Below are 19,488 nucleotides of genomic sequence, written 5' to 3' on the forward strand. Positions count from 1 at the left end.
AAGATGAGATTAGGTTGTTCTTGTGTATTCTATATGAAAAGATTAGGTGATTTTGAGTTAAGACAAATAACATTTATGAATTTGTACATGGAAGAAGAGGACCTTATTTTATTTGCCTAATGTTTTTTAGAAAAATGATTAATGCAATAAATAAGATTCCCTTATAAATTATTGTTGATGAGGTGATGGATGCAGTACACCCAAATGAGTTGATATGAGAAACTTTAGAACCTATCTAGTATGATTCAATGGTTATAAAGGTTGTTTCAAGAATAAGGTATTTGGAAGGATGAAGGGAAAGTGTACTAAGAGTAAGGGAAGAAGTTGAGTATTTTAACTATAGATTAATAAAAAAAAAGATTTGACATTGATTAAGAATTAGGAGCCTCTAATTATGATGGTAGTGACATTATCGTTGTACTCTATATTATGTATGCATGAGGTTGCATGGTTGATTGATTTAGGAAGTTTCTTCTTGTGACTTATAAAATAAAGTGTTTCTTATGTTATGAGGACTTTGATTATGAGAATGTATAAGTTTGGAAAACAATTCTTCTCTCGAAATCATCATTTAAAGTATAGTTATATTTACACGAAGAAAAAATATACCTTTTGAGTGGTGTGCATGTATTATTAGTTTGATGTGGATCTTATGTGTTTCACGTAAACTAAATGATGTGCTCTAGGCACTTTAAAAAAGAATCAGATGCAAGATTGTAGATAGGGCCGTAATTTTTTGTAAGCAAGTTTATTTATGAATTCTACCCCATTAGAATGCTAGTATCATAGAATGCAATTATTATACTATTCCCAATTTAGGGAATCATATGCTTTCAACAGAGAAGGACTACCTTGTGGCACATGTGTATGAGCCACATTGTTGAGAAATTTCCAAGGCCTTGAAATTTCAGAACATAATATAGGGGTGTTTACCGAATGCTAGTAGGACAAAAAGTAGAATTATACTACCATATATATATATATATATATATATATATATATATATGTATTGTTATCCTTTGTTGCAAAGGGTTGTGTAATATCAGGCAATAGAGAAATATTGAATAGAGATATATAAGGTTGTTAGAAATTATACAATATATTAGACCTTGTGATACTACATAAATCAATATATACTTACAAAAGATAAACCTGAGGTTCTCTGAAACCATACATATTGTTTAGGTTATTTATGAGCTACATACTTAATAAATGTCTTAAAATATATCATATGAAGAGTAAAAATTGATATAAGAATAAATATGAAATGAATACCTCTTAGAATTGTACATATCTCTTGAAGTTAGATTTGTGATACATTGAGCTAGTATGAGAGTAAATAATAAATATAAATATAGATTTTATTTTAATATATTGATATATAGTTTATTTAGATTTTTAATTTTTGTGTGTGTGTTTAGTTATGATAGATACAAATAAAAAATCATGTTATTTTAGGCTATACTTTTTATATGAACAAAGTAAAAATTCTTTATATGTAGATCTCTAAATAATTTCTCTCTTTAAAAATTGTGTAAATATGAAGACCATGTCTTTCATTGAACGTATTTTGATGGTATTTATTAGGAATTGTTATTTTTGAATATCTAGAGTAATAATGTGAATCTTTTTCTTTCTCGTGCTTGAAACAAAGAGACAATGGTTTTTACAATGGTAACTGGATATTGAGATCATGTTTTCAATCAAGCTTATTTTGATGTTATTTATTAGGAGTTATTATCTTTGAATATCTAGAGTGACAATGTGTATCATTTGCTTCTATCATGCTGTGCTTAACAATGGTAAGTAGGAATGAAATTTTTTTGAAACATAGAATCACTTGGTATGAGAGCCTTAGATGTTTTAAAAGCTTTTTTGGTTGGGTTTACTTAGTTAAACAAAAACTTTTATTCATTGTACGATAATATATCATGCAAAAAATGAATATTTGTCTAATGAGGAGTGCTATGGGTTGAGGTGGCTTGGTGCAACAATCCACAATAGTTTCTGCGCCACTTCTAAGACCAGACAATTCCCAACAGGTATCTTAAGGTTTCTCTGCGACTGCGATTGGAAGGGGCATTGCATTTGGTTTTCAATATCGTCTCAAGCTTTAGGTGAAGAATTTTTGTGACCCACACTACAATGGAGCCACAGTGAACTAAAGGATTGTAGTAGTGCTCTCTAGTCATAATAATTGCAGGCGCTCTGTGTAAAAGGGTTTCCATCCATCCCGAGAAAATTCAAGGTACTAAATCTACATACGGGTAGTTGGGGTTTGCTCGTCGACTGTTTGATGGAATGAATCCCCCACTTGATTGAGTCGTACTTTAGTAGATTATTGACCATTTAACAAAAGTGGAGAAGGATAATATAGCACTAAAATATACAATTGTCTCTCTATTTAATCGCTCTCAAAAATTAATCGATTGGGTGTTTAATCTTGAATCGATGAAATAATGCTCATACTCATTGAGACTATTGCTACATTGAAAACCTAGGTTGATTCGTTCTCAACCACTCTCATTTCAAACGCTACTGTCATTAAGACTTAGTTCGACATGGTCATAGAACAACTTGGGGACTTGGACACTTTCAGGGAACAATAAAGGGAACTAGTGGCTAAACACACTTCTATTCAAGACTGAGCAGAAGGTCAAGTCATGGGCGTCAGTGTGCACCACCCTCAATTCTACCCCTCTTGCGGGGGTCAAAAATATTGTCAAGGGGTAGCTCACTGAGGAGTGTTGGAGACAGTCTTGCAAACTTAACCTCAGGGTTCATGGTCTCCCTAGTTTTACCACTGATCCATTGACAACTGGGCAATATTTTCTCATGGAGTAGCTAAGCATCATAGATATCACCTTGGAAAATTGTTGGATGGGACCAGATGGATATCTTTGTCTGTAGATCCTCTCACTCTCTGACCGATTATGGGTTCTTTGGTCGAGAAGGGAGCTTTTTCCTTTCCCTTCAAAGATCTTTTTGGATGAGGATCTTACTAGAGCGTAGATGGCAGAGTTGAGACATTCTAGGGGGTTAGTTTTAGAGGCTAGAGGAGATGAGAAGTGGGTAGTGATCTGAAACCTTAGGGCTATCATTAAAGATTCCCCCCCAGTGGATAGGAATAGAGACAAGATCCTCTAGCCAAATGATGGTCACGCTAGCAGTCACATGGGAGAGAACCTTTCCCTACTTCTCTCCATGTCAACTAAGCACTAGAATGGTAGTGCAACTCTTTGGTCATTACCTGACTTGCTCTTAGATGCAGTTGGCTCAACACATATTTTGGTGGTTATGGAGACTCATGAGAGTTCGGTCCACCCTCTCCCCGAGTTCTTGGACTATTAGTGGCTATCTACTTGTAGAGAGGAGGTTCGAACGCTAGGTGTTGTTCGAGGCTCCAAGGGTGTTGCCTGTCTTATCAGAGATGACCTTGCTAGTGTCACGACAATGGTCCATTTTGACATTGCAACTAGGTTTATGTGGATCCAGATCAGCCATACTGCTCATATTGGTCACCGTCTTAGAGACATGTTTATTGCAGTTTGCTATTTTCCTCAGACCACCTCTCATTATGCCATAGACGACTCGGTTGATGGAGACCCCTTCTCTGATTTGCATGAGTATATCGCCAAGTTTTTGGGCTTCGGTGACATCATCATCCTAGGAGACTTCAATGCATGAACTATAGATCTTTAGACCCCTCTCCAGGACCATTCCTCACACTTGTCTTGTACTTGGGAAATTGATTTAGCCACCATTGGTCTTCAGAGAGATTATTAGGACTCGCTTGGGCCTCTCTCATGTTGTGGCTGCATCTCCTCTAGATTTGTGAATTGGTCAATTTGCTAATATTGAATGGCCTCTCTTGCTTCTCAGAATCTGAGCTCTTCACCTATTGGCCTCATTATGGGGGGGGAGTGTGGTCAACTACACTCTCATGCCGATTTCCCTGGTCCCCTTGATGAACAACTTCACTGCACCCACCTCCCTTTGGTGAACCACTTCGTCCTCAATCTCCTAGTCTGCTTTGCCCCCCGAACCCACCCCCCACTTCACCCCCATTCCTTATCCTTAGGCCTTAGTACCACTTTTCATTTCTCGGATTACAATTGCTACCTCTTCACCCTCCACCTCATACGACTTCTCCCCTTCGACAACTTGTTGGTTATCTCCCATGCTTGTCTTTTTGACCTCATTTCCTCATCTTTATGGGAGTTCGCCCTCCTTTCCATCCCCCATTGCAGTTTCTCCCACTACAACCCTACTAGCTGGAATTCTTGCCCCATGAATTCATGGTTCGACGGGGACTATAAATCTTTCCATCGCTCCTTGCGTGCTTCCTTCACGACACACTCCCCCTCTTACACTCTGTTACGTTCTTCTTACCACTGCCCTCTTCGCTTCAAGAAGCGAGTTTTTGCAGCCTTGCAGTGCAGATCTCTTCGTGACACTCTCGCTTGTGACCCAAAAACCTTATGGTGTACCTTGTTCCCCCACCACACTCCGCCGCCTTCTACCCTCGACTGGCACTCATTAGTATCCCATAGCTCCACCCTCTATGATATCCTTGGCCAGCTACCCACTCACCCTTTTTTCCACACATTGCCATCTTTTCACTTCCTCCACCATTAGTGAGACCATTAGAATCATAAGATGGAATAGGGCTATGATAAGGAAGGTTTTCAGGTAGAGCTCTTGAAGCTTGGTACTTCAATCCTTTGTTCTTTTCTTCCGACACTCCTCAACAGAGTGGTTTGCAATGGATTTCCTAACTCCTAGTCCAGACACATGATTTATCCCATCTATTAGTCCGGGTTGGCTTCAAACCCCGACAACTACATACCCATCATGATTGGGCATACCTTTACCAAGTTCTATGCCATAGTTTTGAACACTATCTTGTCCGAATACCTCAACAGGAGGCAATATCGTGCTAGACGACATGTCGTGTTTCGTACCAATTATCATACTATGGATCACATCTTGACGTTGCAAGCTATCATTGAGGAGGTTCAACATCGTGCTATGAAAGTCTACTACTATTTCGTAGACTTCCATAAGGCTTTCGACTCTGTTCCTCGTGGAGCCCTTTTCCAAAGGCTCAGAGCCATTGGTATTTCAAACATTCTTTTGACAATGATCATGAGATTAGATGAGATAATGGTGGGCATATTTCAGACTTCTAAGGGTTTCTCTGATCCGATTCACAGTTCCATTGGGGTGAAACAAAGATGCCCTCTATCCCCACTTTATTGGGTATATAAATTGATGAGCTTGAGACCTTTCTCAGGGAGACCTCCCTCCCTAGAGATGGTTGCTACTTACACTAGATTTATTGATGGATTAGCCTCTTTCTGTGTCTGTCTCCAGCTCGTTGTAAACCTGCGAAAGACTTAGGTCATGGTCTTCCATTGCTTGAAGACCTCTCATCTTCGCTTTACCTTTCAGAATCAAGAGATTGAGATTCTTTCATCATACACTTAGCTTGGGGTTAAGTTCTTTGGCCCCCAGTTCAACATGAGACTAGCTTGCTTGCCCAAGGTTGCCAAAGGGATGAGCTCCCTCACCCTATTGGAGAGACGGTGCTTCCAGCATCACTTTCAGGACACTGAGTCCAAGTTATCGCTTTTGGACTCTCTGGTCAAACCGATAGTTTTTTTTATAGCTTGATGGTTTGGGGACCTTCGCTTCTGGACTCTAACTGGGCATCAATCGAGTCGGTCCAGACCCTTCTCTTTTGTTGGATCTGTTAGTTCCCAAAATCGCAGGTTGGAAATCCAAGAGCTTGCCACTTCTATGATAGGATTCCACAATCAGTTCTGGCTAACGGACGAGAATCACCTTAATTCCCCTACACTTCAGGCTTCGCTACACATAGTCGGGTAGACCTTCTCCTCGACCCTGATCACTTGGTTCAAAGATTTTCTAAAGCGAATTTAAACTTTGGAGTTCTTCGGCTGGCAATGTCCTCAAACTCAATTAAAATGAAAACTGGATGTTGGATAATGGTTGAATGTTTTTTATAATTGAATAATAATTAATTCGATGCTTGTAGGAAGGAAGTTATAGATTTTTTGACTTCAATAATAAAAAGACCAGTGCTTCTGCTCATCTGGGCAATAGAGGCAACTTCAATGAATTTTCACATACAACTTTATTATGTTTTACGTACTTTACTGCCAACAATTAAATAATCAAGATGCTACAAATCAAATATATACACAATCTTAAATTAGTCTAGATTGAATATTAACTCCTCTGGTAGGGAGACAAACTGGACAGAAGTACAGAAACAACTATATATTTCACAATATTTGTGATGATCCAATTTAAAATGCTAAATGACCATGTCCATTTATCTGAATTTAAATTGTATACAAAATTTCAGAAAATAATTACGAAGGATGATTCACTTGTAGTTTAAATCTCCACGGCTTTAATAATAAACAAAGAACATTTTAATTTATTAAAATAAAATAATAGAATTTATATTACAAAGTCATAATGAGCCCCTTATTCCTCCATACAATAAATAAATATAAAATACTTCTTCAGAGTGTATGAATGTGTTCAGATCTGTGAATGAATTTTGAAGTAAAAAATCTCCTATTTATAAAAGGGAAAAAGGATGAAAGGTTGCCTCTAAGAAACATACCGCTCCATAATAAATAACTGATTGATAATTATATTAGTGCGGGCTCTTAAACTTAGTTTATAATATAATCCTAACTTTTATTTGAGTCCAGAAGCCCAAATGTTTAATTTGCGAGCACTCTTTTATTATCGAGTGAACATAATCACATTCCCCGTGTTTCGTAACGGATATAGACATCAGTCGAATACCGTGGAATAGTTTTGAAGTCGCACATACTCCATCAAAGTATTTTCGGGCTGGTGCCATCTGCAAATTATTGTTGTGTAACATCGTTGTAATTCATTTTGCAATCAACTTTATACTTTGTCCTCAATTCGGGGCTCTTTATTGTTTTGGTATTTGAAGTGGTTCAACATATTTGACTTCATACATATCATTGTCGAGATTATTTTGTGTGTACTTCCCCACACCTATGGCTTTGAATTGCAATCGATAAGGTGTGAAGATATCATCATCATGTGCTCCATACCTGCACAAGCTAGTTCTGTCAACATGCTGTGATTATATATATATAAATATATATTTGTAGGTCACTGTGGGCTAAGAACGTGCCACTCAAACTTGTATTATCATTCCATCTGGGTGAGAATAATGATATATTAATTGCTTTTAGATTCAGGTGATATAATCTTGAACTATACACATATTCTCCTACAACAATAACTTCCAATGGCCTTTTCCCATGATCTATTGCTCCATGTTTATGCTAGGTAGATACTCTGCCATGTATTTAAGACTGACATCACTCCTTTTTTTTTTTTTGGATATTTCAATGACTTATTTGTTCACTCTGATCACATTTCTTTATTTCTTTCTGTGTCTAGTGCAATACGAATCAATTTCCAAAATTTTCCTTCATCATTTATTTGTATGGTGAGAAATCTTTGTCTTCCATTGTTGCAATATTGGTGCAAGAAATACAATAAGAGTTGCACCTGAAACCTTGACTGCCTGCTATTTGAAACAATTCTGAACATGCCTTACATATAAATTTTTCTTCAATTTTTGTGACATCAACATCATCTTGCACTGCTGAAGGTTTTCTCCTTTAGTATATTTAGATATTAATATTTTAATAATTATGAGGATGATTTCCATCAATTCCTTTTTAAAAAAAATGTTGGACTCTTTTCTCTTCTGCTGCACCTGTACATGGAGCACTGTACACCATCTCATCCAAGTCCACATATTCTTATTTTTTGAATTCAAGTTGCCTTTTACTGTTCTTAAAAATGGATGCCAAAATTTGGACACCTTTAGGATCATCAAATGTCACTGGTACACCTCGCATAGTATTATCTTTGCTGAGTTCGGGGCCCATCCCTTCAGGCTATCTTCAAGTTGATCTAGTTTCTCTAGTGCCTCAGGGGCTTTGTTGACTCCGTGGATGACTGCCACAAATACTCCTACCTCCCATGCTCCTCCTCCATTAATATCACTAGCTTTGATTTGAGACCTAGAGCTTGTGGTTGGTATACCCAACCCATTGCCTCTCTTAGCTCAATTGGGATCGATATTGATCATCTCCCTCCATACCATTTCTTATTGGATGCTCCCACTCATTTGATCTCCTCATAAGGTGAGTTGAATGGGTATGTGAGACTTGACATATACAAATAGTACACCACCATGAATAGGGTTAACCCACATGGGGGTTTGGGCTAGAGTCAGGCCTGAGATCATCTCATCACCACCTTCTTCTCCCCCTTGTCACCCTCCAAGGGTAAGAAGCGACTGCTGGATATACCTGCATCAGGACACACTAGATCTATTATACCACACCACATTTTCATTATGCAACAACATTCTACTCCCAATGCTACTTGTATTCAGGCTTGGGCCCCTGGTCTCCCTGGGTCTTATCCTTCAGTGATGTATTTCTTTGTACCGAGAAAGGATATCTAGTCCTTCTCTCTTCTGTTCATTCTTGTTTCCTCTCTTTGTTTTGTTGCTTGTTCTTTTTCAGACATCGTTTGGTGCTTCCCCTAGGTTGCTTTTTTGCCCTATTGTATCTTCTAGTCTATGGTTTTTTGTCGGACATTAATATCATTATCTTATCTTATCTTGTGTTTTACAATTACATTATGCTAGCCCAAGTTTCCAGGAGGGGCAGTTCTGGGATGGCTTTTTTTTGCAAGAGCAGGGGATGACTATATATATATATATATTCATCAATCTCATAACTACATAGGATTGTTTTGATTAAGCAAAAATAGGTTTTGAAAGGACCTGGAACCTTGTACAAAGGGACAAGAAAGATATAACAATGAGAATCTTGAAACAATTGTGATATGTTAAAATCAAATTCTTTGGCTTTGTTTACACATTTTTTTATAATAGGTTGTGCAATTTCAGCTAATAGGTTTCCTATAGATTGATTCACTACTAGTTTGGAATCCACTTTAGTTTTCTTACCTTTACCTCCTTATGTACCAAATTAGCATCTACATCCATGCTGAGTGTTTCCAATTGGATAACTCTCTTTGTTTTCCTCTCTAAGCTTTTTGCTTGAGCAAAGAAGTTGAGAGCGTTGAAAAAGATTGTTGAATTGTTTTTTTGTTTTGTTTTGGTTTTTTTTTTTGTTCTTAGAGGGTATCCTCGCGACCCAAGCCCAACGGGTTCTCTTTATGGGGTAAGCTTGGGGCAAGACTAATCCATTCGGCCACTGGATAACTAATACCTCTCCCAAGTTTTCGTGGTGGGGTAATGATGGGCAGGGAGTCAAACCCAAGACCATGGGGTTCTACCCACAACCTCAAACCAACTCGCCTAACTCGTGGGGGAAAAGATGGTTGAATTGTTGTAGAAATATTTAAATGAACAAATGAGATAACTTGAACAACTTCATTGTCTACAATTGGATCATTTTATTCATAAATGACGATTGGAAAAGAAGTCATCTTCGAGCCTTTTCTACCATGTCTAGTATCAAATTTAGAGTCATTCCTTTGGCTTTGGACCTTTTCTTTTTGACCATAGGAGTGGTTCCCCATAGTGAAGCAAGGTCTACTCTCCTGCTAGGATCTTCATCATTACCTCTGCCTTGTTCACATGGTTGAAAGTTAGTAGTGGTAGATACAATATGAGGTAATGCTAACTTAGATGTACCTTTTTGTGCATTATTACTCCAGGAAGAGTTCCTCTTGCTAGTTTTGTAGTCATGGTTTCTTTGACTTTCTCTCTAAGAAACCTATTTGTTCCTTCTATAACATAGAGGGTTCTCTCTTAAATTCCTAATTTATGGAAGGGTCCAATTCATGTAAGACAACTGCAATAATTGGATCTTTTCAAAGGAATATGGATCAATTTATTCTGATCCATCTACATGTGTACCTGTCAAATCCCATCCTAGCTTGAAAGCTATGATTTTTTGAATAGTAAACCTCATCCAATCTCTTTTCCTAACCTCAAAATCATCTTCACAATCTTCCTCTTAATCTTGGACATTGCTGGAAAGTAAAGGTATCTCGAGTGAAGTTCTAATCTATCCTTGGCATATCCTTTACTATCAAGTGGGAACCTTACATCATAGCAGTAGAGAATGGTTTTGACAATAGACATCCCTCTATTTTGTGCATTGGATTAAGAACTATATCTGTAATTTCCTCTACAAATTGGGAAAGGGATGGGGTCCACTCGCTTATTTTGATATTTCTTATTAACTTGACAAATTTTCTTGTAAACCTCTGTCAACACAAGTTTATCATCTATGAAAGGGTAGCATGACTGAGCATTTTGGAAACGTCCAATGCATATATAAGTAAAGTAGGGGAATTTTATGAAGTAACTCCCATACTCTCAGACTAGGCTAGTTGCTTCAGGAAATATTGTAAGACCAATGCTTCCTTGGAATTCCTAAATAGTTAACATTATAAAATCATCAATTACCCTACGAAAATGCATACTACTTTGCTTCAATTAAAAATGGGTGTAATAATTATAAATTTGAGCCGTCTCATTGTACTATCTCTAGGGGTTAAGACCAAGCCTTGCCTTCATGCTTGCAATAGCTTACACGACGTAAGAAGGCATATGAAACCTCTGATTGATCTCAAACTGTGTTAGTTGATTATGAAGAATAGTGCTGACAATCTCTCACCAATCTATGAACTGTCTACTTTCACTTATTATGTTGAAACATAAAAACATCCACTTTATTCTCAATATTTTCATTCCTAATCAATTGGTTAAGAAGAATAATTATGTCTAAAATTTCTTCCACGAAGAGAGATTTGCAAAGTCTCTTCGGTAGTCATGATTGGCCTTTCCTTAGTGCATCCTACTGACCCATAGCTATAGTATTGAGACTCTTTTCTAGTTTTGATCAAAATAATCCTCAACAATCTTTAGAAATATCCATAAACTCCTCTTTGATTAGTAACTTCAAAGAGATGGCAATGGATATGAGATCAAGCTTTTCTATAACATTACCTTTAGGTGTTTTGATCTCCCTAGTGTTTGGATTATATGCTTTTGTGCATTCAAGAACCAATTTGGGACACTAAACTGCTAATGGGTGCCTTGGGACATAAGTTAAATCACTATCCAATATTTTCTAAGCCAAATGTGTCTTTTCTTCTTTGTTCATCATCTTCCAAAAATCAATAATATGCACATGGCCTAGTTTTGTATCAACTATTTCGGGGAGCATGTATTTGATAATAGAAGCAAGTTGTTTCCCTTGGCAATTGTATTTTATTTTTCTTGAAGTTAGACAAATTTATCCTTTTACTGAAACAAAACTTATTATTTTCCTCTTTGTTCATTAAATTCCAAAAGCAAAGTGTTTCACCCTTCCCATATTTTGCATAAAAATGTAAATCTATGTTGTTATTTTCACCTATTCAAGAAGACCATGACATTACATTCTTGTTGTTTGATTAGTACTTTGCCTTTAAATGAATGGATAACCAACTCACTCATTCACTTCTTGACCATATTAGAAAAGGTACACAACACATTCAATCATGGGCTAGGCACTAAACTAGAGTTCCCAAACTCAAACTCAGCAAGGCTGACGCAACTCATGACTTGACAAGGCTAACACAAATTGTGACTCGGCTAAAATTTGATAAAAACCCAACAAAATGAAAAAGCCTTTTTTTAATCAATAAATAATTTTTTTTATTAATAAAAATATTCATTAATTACATAAAATTCACTTATGTTAAATCACTACAGAATTCTTCCCAAGAAAAACCCAAGCCACCCAAAGCCCATCTCGACATGAAAAAACTAATAATACAAAATTAAAAGGTCTAATATATTCAGATTTTTGTGACACACACAATCATTAAATGTTCCATCCACATTCTTCAAGCATCTCATTTGTCGCCATCAAAATTTAGGAGTCATCTCTGCTATGCGCTAACATTGTGTAAGTCCCTTCTTCCCAAAAAATTTCCTTACAATGGTAAATTTTTCTATGTTATTTGGATAAACTACACTCACCATAGTTTTCCTTCTCCTTGTCATCTAGGAAATGCCAGAGGATGTCCAATTGCCTTTTCTTCCCTTTACTTTTATGAAAACTTAGAATTTCCATTTTGAGCTTTGCCTGATCCTTCGCTATTTGGTTCTTGTAAGCCACTCTATTCACCTGCTTTGGCCACCAGATAGAAGGAAAGTGAAAAAACTCTCTTCCCTTAGCATCATCTTCATAAAATTCTCTTTAGTCAAAACCTAAACCTTGGGAAAGCTCATTCAAGTTAAGAGTCCATCCCTAGTAGCAAGTCTGCTGGGAACAAAGATTTCATCACCTAGTATACTTCTTGAGAGCTCTCCACTATTTTGGGCCCCCAAGGCATGAACATTGCGACAATGTCAACATGAATTTGAATTTGTGTTTGGCTTCCTTAAAAAGAGGCTCCAAAGTATTTTTACGTGCCCTTACAACCTCCTGTGTTGGGCATTGTAAAAGGAGATTTGAATGCTTGTTTTCCACTAGGCCAAATAGGTCTTTTTGATATGTCTCAGTTTCAAAGGTGAAGAAGGCCTTTGTTAAACCTTTCTTCAAAAAATAAGTCTTGTTACACCACACTTCTCTACTCACACTTTACTTTGAAGAGATTTAAAGGAAAGCCTTGATACATGTAAATAGACTCCCCACAGAGACTTCTTGACACCCATAGTTTCATCTCGTAAATGCGGTAATGTTAGAAATTAAAAAAACAAGATTTAAGTTGCCATTTCCTGCACTTAAACCATCATTTCCACTTAACGCTTCCAATCTCCACTACTTGTTGAATTTGACATTCTCTTAGTGCATTTAATTTGTTCGTCACAACGTTTTTTTTTGAATTAATATTTAATACTCCTAAACTTTATCACTCTTTATAATAATTGGGGACTCCATGCAGTGTTAACAACTACCTCCATTGAAAATTACAAAGAATTTTTAAAAAATAGATATCCTTTTTAAATACATTTATCTTTTATTTTCTTAACATAAAAGTAGCCAAAGTAGTAGCGAAACCCACCCATTGGCTACAGAACAACAAAAAATAATTATCTAAATCTATCATTAAAAACCTCCATTCTTACCTCATCTTCATTTTCAAATCCTAATGCCCATTTTGACAACACATATGCTTCTATATTTCCTTACGTCCTTATGTGAGCTACCATGAAATTTTCCATACCTTCCAATTCCTTCCTAATCTACACAATGAAGTTCCCCAAACACGAAACAGTTAAATTATTTTCCCTTTCTATGACATCCACAATTATAAAGAAGTCATCTTCCAAGTAGAGCTTGTTTATCCCAAATTTCTTTTCCATGTTGATTGCTAATAATGCCACTTTCCTTTGTAATATTGTTTGTTCCCTTAGCTTTTTGGCCTTCACTACAATTGCCTCCCCATTATAATCTCTCACAATTACTCCCATGTTTGATGGTCCCCGATTCCCTCTTTTTGCACCATCAAAATTTATCTTTACCCAATCCTTTTTTGGGCAATCCACCTCTCTCTTTTCACTACTTTTGATTCCCACAAACTATTTCTAGAAACCACAACACTTAACACCTCCTCAATTGAATGATTTATCCTCCCAAAAAAGGACTTCAAAGACTCATGTTTACCCATGAAGGTCCTCCTATTCCTTTGTTTCCAATTCTCCCACACCACAATGGATGGATTGATCCTCGACACACTTGGTAAAGTAGATTTATCAATCATTCTTGGCCATCCTTAAAATAAATCTTTAACCGAATTCTCCCAAGGACCTCGCCACCCTAACTTCTTGTAAAGTCCCATTTCTTTGTCCATCATGATTTATATCTTTAATTAAATTGTAATATTCATAATAGTCATTTCAGTTCTCAAATGATGTTATTGTTTGGATTTAAGAATGAAGAATGATGATGTTATCCAAGTTTCCTAGACATCATCTATGGACTCCCTCAAAGTTTATAGGTCGAAGACCATTTCACGAATAGGACATTGACCCCCACCCTCTATTGGGATAAGATCAATTAGATTGGACTTACACAAGCCCCTCCTTGGGAACATTGTATGCTTCTAGTTAGAAATCAAATAATGATGACAATGGAAATATTTTAATAATGTGAAAAGATCAAGTCGATAAGTAATAATATTTTATTAGAAATATATATAAAGTAGTTCTATTTTAAGATGAGTTATGGAAAGTAGTATAAATTACTTGTCATTGTTATTTAGATCAATACTTAAAGTATTAATTGGTTATATTTATTATATTCTTAAATATACATATATCCATAACTCCCTTCAAACACTTAGAGGTCCACGACATCAGGGGAGAGGACCGAGTACTTGAATACCCTAACTTTGTGCTTATCAAAATCCTACGTAAAAAATTTCAAATTATTCCCATTTTTTGACAACAACTTACTTGGTGAGTCACCTACTTATAACTAAGGTTTCAAGTCCACATCACCCATTATGATGCCACATCAACATGCTTTTTGCAAAGTTGTTCAAAACAACCCAAATAAAAAGTGAGACGAATAATCGTGCATAAAGGGTACACATAGTTGAACAACTGATGTGGTATCACATCATTAGTTAATTTTTATAACTAAGGGTACATTTTATTCAATTTTGGGTAGTCAACATTGTACTAACAACTTTAAAGTCACAAGTATTGGTACAATGTTGTCAATAAAATTGGGCATTAAGTCAATAAGTGTAGGTATCAATTCAACAATTTCTTTCACAGCTATTGGAACACGTTCAAGTACTAGATCCTCTCCTCTATGTAAACGTACTTCCATGTTATTTTGGTTGAGGACTTGAAAAGTGACCAGTTATTCACACCATTGATGTAGTGTAATCCGTGTGAGAGTCTTGGATAGGTTGAGCCAATAAGGCCGCCTACTTTTCTTTTTAATTATTCTTTTTTATATTCTTTACTTTCCAAGTTTCTACTAGGTGGAAAGTTAAATTGCATTCTTATTACAACTACATTTTATTTCTCTTGTTTTGATACGATAATATTTTGTCCTAACGATGCCTTGTATTTATAGTACATGAGATCGTCAGATCAATCACATTCTTTGATAAATGATATGATTGGTCATTGATTTTTGGTTATAATTTATTTAGAGATATTTGTTTAGTATATTTTAGGGATAAATGGAGAGCTCAAACAAAATTATGTCTTATCGGATTAGCTCATTTGTTTAGGAGTCGAATATTCATTCTTATATTATTCTTAATCTTATTTATTGATAAATATTTATTAACTATATATATATATATATATATATATATATATATATATATATATATATATATATATATATATATATATATATATATATATATATATATATATATATATATATATATATATATATATATATATATATAGATTGATTTATTTATCTATTAGTAATATTTTTCCTAATAATGAATTAGTTATTCTATCATTTTGATCAATTATACTTAGGGATGTCAATTATGGATTGATGATAGATTTTTTTATTAGAGGGGATATTGCACTTCCCTATTAGATCATTTCAACAGTCCATAGCAATTTGGCAATTTACTAAAGGTGATCTACAATTTCTTTTGCATTCCCAAACATGACACATTTGGTTGGACCAAAATCCCATAAATGCTTCCTTCTCTCCCTAATAATAATCCTTCCCCTTACCACTAACCACAAAAATGCCGCTTCTTTTGTAAGACAATCCTCATGCCAACATAGATCCTTTGCATCAAATCTACTTTTATCAACTCTCTCCACCATTCTATACCCTAACATAACTGAATATTTCCTTGAGGAGGCAACACACCAAATCACCTTAACATCCTCCTCTAGTGAACAAACCTCTCTTCTTTTAAAGATGTTCTTTAAGACTTCTCTTTGTTGAGGTGACAAGAAGTCAACATTTCAATCTCTCCACTCCCATGTCCTCCTACCTCAATCCTCTTTCGCTAAACATAGTCCACCACCTTTTCCCCCCACCTTTCAATTATAATATCACTCATTTCCCCCACAACACAATTTTCCATTAATATTGAGTATCGATTCCATGAATCCTCCTAGAAGTTTGCCTTCTTTCCATTACACACCTTCAGTGTTGTGTGATCTACTATTTTAGGTCTACACAACACAATGAAGTTCCATATTACTGACCCTCTTAGGGGATTACAAATCGTATTGATTCTTTCCTTTTCTATAGAGTCCAAATATTTTACTTTCAAATTTCTAACCCATGATTGTAGACACACAAGGTTATTTTTTCTGCATGAGCATCATTCATTAAATTCCAATCCCTTAGGCCTATCCCACAAGAATATTTGGAATGACATATGGTTTTGCATATTATAAGTATAATTTTTCATCATCATTTGGCGCATTACAAAAAAACCTTCTCATTTTTTGAACTGTATATAAGCTTAAGAATTTTTTAAGGAATTTTTAAAGACATCATTGAAAAAATTGGGATAGCTGATTTGACATATTTAAGAATTTAAAGCTTACCAATTGATGTTAGCAATTTCCCGTTCTAGCTCTCCATCCTCTTTAAAACATTGTCAATGAAGAAGGGAATACCCAAATATTTACTAGGGAGTGAGTCACTCCTCATATTAAGGTTCATGCATTCCCTTTATTTTCTCAGTGGGGGCGATCAAACATAAAATTTCAAACTTATTCATGCTACAACACCTCAACAATGATCAATATACTAGAATGCTAAAGAGTCTAAATGGTGTATCTTGGAGATCCTTAGGTGTTTGGATCTAATGAACCATTTGGTTGTAATGAAGCCCATTGTGTAAGACCTCTTTGCCATTTGGTAACACATATAAGCCCATGGTCAAAGTTAATCAAATGGAAAATTTTGATGTTTTAAGGAGTCCTAGGTCATTTTTAGATGATTTGGAGTGCAAGTTTGCAAAAAATGCAAAAATTGCTTAAAAGTTTCTTGACAACTTTTTGAGCAACTTGCTAATCATGTGTTTTCCAGCCTTTTAGACTCACTAATGGTCACCAAAATTCCAAATTTTGGCTAGGAGAGTTGGTTTATGTTTATTTAACCCCATTTGAACCTAGTTCAAATGGTATGGTGAATTGGATGAAGTTTTGGTGCATTGAAGTTAAAAAAAACTAATATTTTCTTGTAATTTCTCTATTTTGGTATTATGATGTCTCATGGTGATTTGAAATCACTTTGATCTTGCATGGAACAATTCAATGGTGTATTAGGAACCTAAAAAAGGAAATTGCACTTGATTAGGTGATGGTTGTCATGTGTAGAATCCAAATCATTGTAGACTTGTCTGAATTGGCCTCCCCCGTATGGTTTCTAAAATTGATGCCTCTATCATTACTTCTAACCCTTAGAATTCAATGACCTCTGGGTAGAAGAAAGTAGAGGCAATGCACTTCAGTCTCCCAAAAGTATTTGGTAGGAAGGTTTTGTTAAGGAATTTTTGCACTAAGCCCTAGCTGAGCACCTCTATGTGATTGACGTGTGACATAGTAAGAAACCTTAGTAAGGAGATTTCATGGGTGGATCTAAGTGAACTAATGGAGAAGATTGTGTATTCTTAGACTGGAAAAGCCTCTTAAGTCATTTCCTTATTGGGTTTTATCAATTTCAAAGCGCTGCTGAAGTATGAACTTGAATTAGTCTTGATTAGCCCTATTTAGCCTTCATAAGTGATGCAAAGTGCTCACACCTAAAGCTTTTTAGAACCCCAATTATACCACTTAAGGAAACTTTAAGATTCTCCACCTTCTAGAGTCCTTAAAGACTCCTCCTACAGGTTTAATCACAATTCCAACCTTCCACACAACTCTCCAAGTTTTCAAGACTTCTTTCCCTATCAACAATTTTAGGGATCAACAATGGTAAAATGGGCTAATGCTAAGAAATGGACTCCCACCTATTCCTTGGGTCAAACTCACATCTAGGACCTTTCAAGGAACATTAAAGGATGAGACTTCAATAACTATTTGACTTTCACAACTCCTACTTTGCAAGTTCACTCTCAATGGGCCGAATTCTCCTTGTAGCCCTTTTAAAGGTTTTAGGACAGTAACTTGGTTTTTCTCCACTAGAATTGGAAAAAAAACTGGGGTTTTGGATGCCATTTTGGAAGTTACAAAAATCCCCAAAGCACCAACTCTCACACTTACTCCAGCACCCCTGAACCTACACAAGCCTCATAGGCCTAATTTTCCAAATCAAGCCTGGATCACTTGGAATAAGCAAGGACGAGTACTTGGGACTGGTTTGTTATTGTTGAAGGTCCTACCTAACCTGTTAGGGCCATATCTTACTTGAATATCTCAATTTAAGGGCTTTTAAAATGTACTAGTAAAGAAAATGCTCTAACTTGGTTTAGATTGAAGCAACTAGGATGAAATAAAATGCAATGTATTCTAGACTAAAAAAGATTTGAAATCATGCAACTGGATTTGGTCTCCAAATCCGTACAGTTCTGTACAAAAGTAAAATGCTTAGAAAATACTTGTATTAGATATGAAAAACTTGTTAAACATACACGTACTTTCTCCTCTAACTGCATAGAGGATCAATTTATTACAATAAGAAAAATTGACATGTTTGAATGAGGTGGATCATCACCCCTATTCTTCCATCAGGAATCTCCTTCATTTTGATGAGATGACTTGTTAGTCACCTAGGTGCCTTGCACCATACTCCTCTAGCCAAAAGAGACTGAAGTCCCTTGTGTGGGAATATTTGAAAGCTTCACTCCTGTATGCTGAATATCCTTTGGACTCATTCATGTGGGTTCTTTTAAAGGTTTACCTTGCCATTTAACGAAGTACTCATAGTATTTATGCCTCCTAGTTTGCTTGTTGATCCTCTTTTCTAGTATGCATTCAATGCTTGGGCCTACTTGCTTTGGTAGATCTTGAAGTATATTTGCGTTCAGAGAATAAATAGACCCTGCAACACCAATATTAGTAATACTAGAAGGTTTATAGGCATATATATTTGAGACATTAGATATAAGAGAGAGAGCTATGTCAACAGGTAAGGCAATTTTATATGCATTGGGTCCACATTGTTTGAGAATATGAAAGGGACCAATCTTCTTCATGTGCAACTTAGTGTATTTTCCCTTAGGAAGTCTCTCCTTCTTAAGATGGACTAGAACCATGTCTCCCACATTAAAATTCACTTTCCTTCTCCTTACATCTGCTGCTTGCTTATACTTTTGTGAACTCTACTGCAACCTTTCCTTAACTTCTTAACGAATGTCCCTTATGACCTCCACAAAGTCATTAGCAAGGGCACTCCTTTGATCAATCTTTTCGATTGACCTAAGCTCAAAGAGTCCCCCAGGATGAGAGCTATACAC

At 36.0% G+C, this 19,488-nt stretch overlaps 1 long non-coding RNA gene across 1 annotated transcript in view; it reads left to right on the forward strand.

The window, feature by feature from the left end:
- Positions 1 to 19,488, forward strand: part of LOC149568317 (uncharacterized) — a 111,805-nt gene that overhangs the window by 65,614 nt on the left and 26,703 nt on the right. The gene's annotated exons all lie outside the window — the stretch shown is intronic.

Source organism: Cupressus sempervirens, chromosome 3, assembly GCF_028749045.1.
Source record: "Cupressus sempervirens isolate cs-2001-9-10 chromosome 3, ASM2874904v1, whole genome shotgun sequence".
Classification (NCBI taxonomy): domain Eukaryota; kingdom Viridiplantae; phylum Streptophyta; class Pinopsida; order Cupressales; family Cupressaceae; genus Cupressus; species Cupressus sempervirens.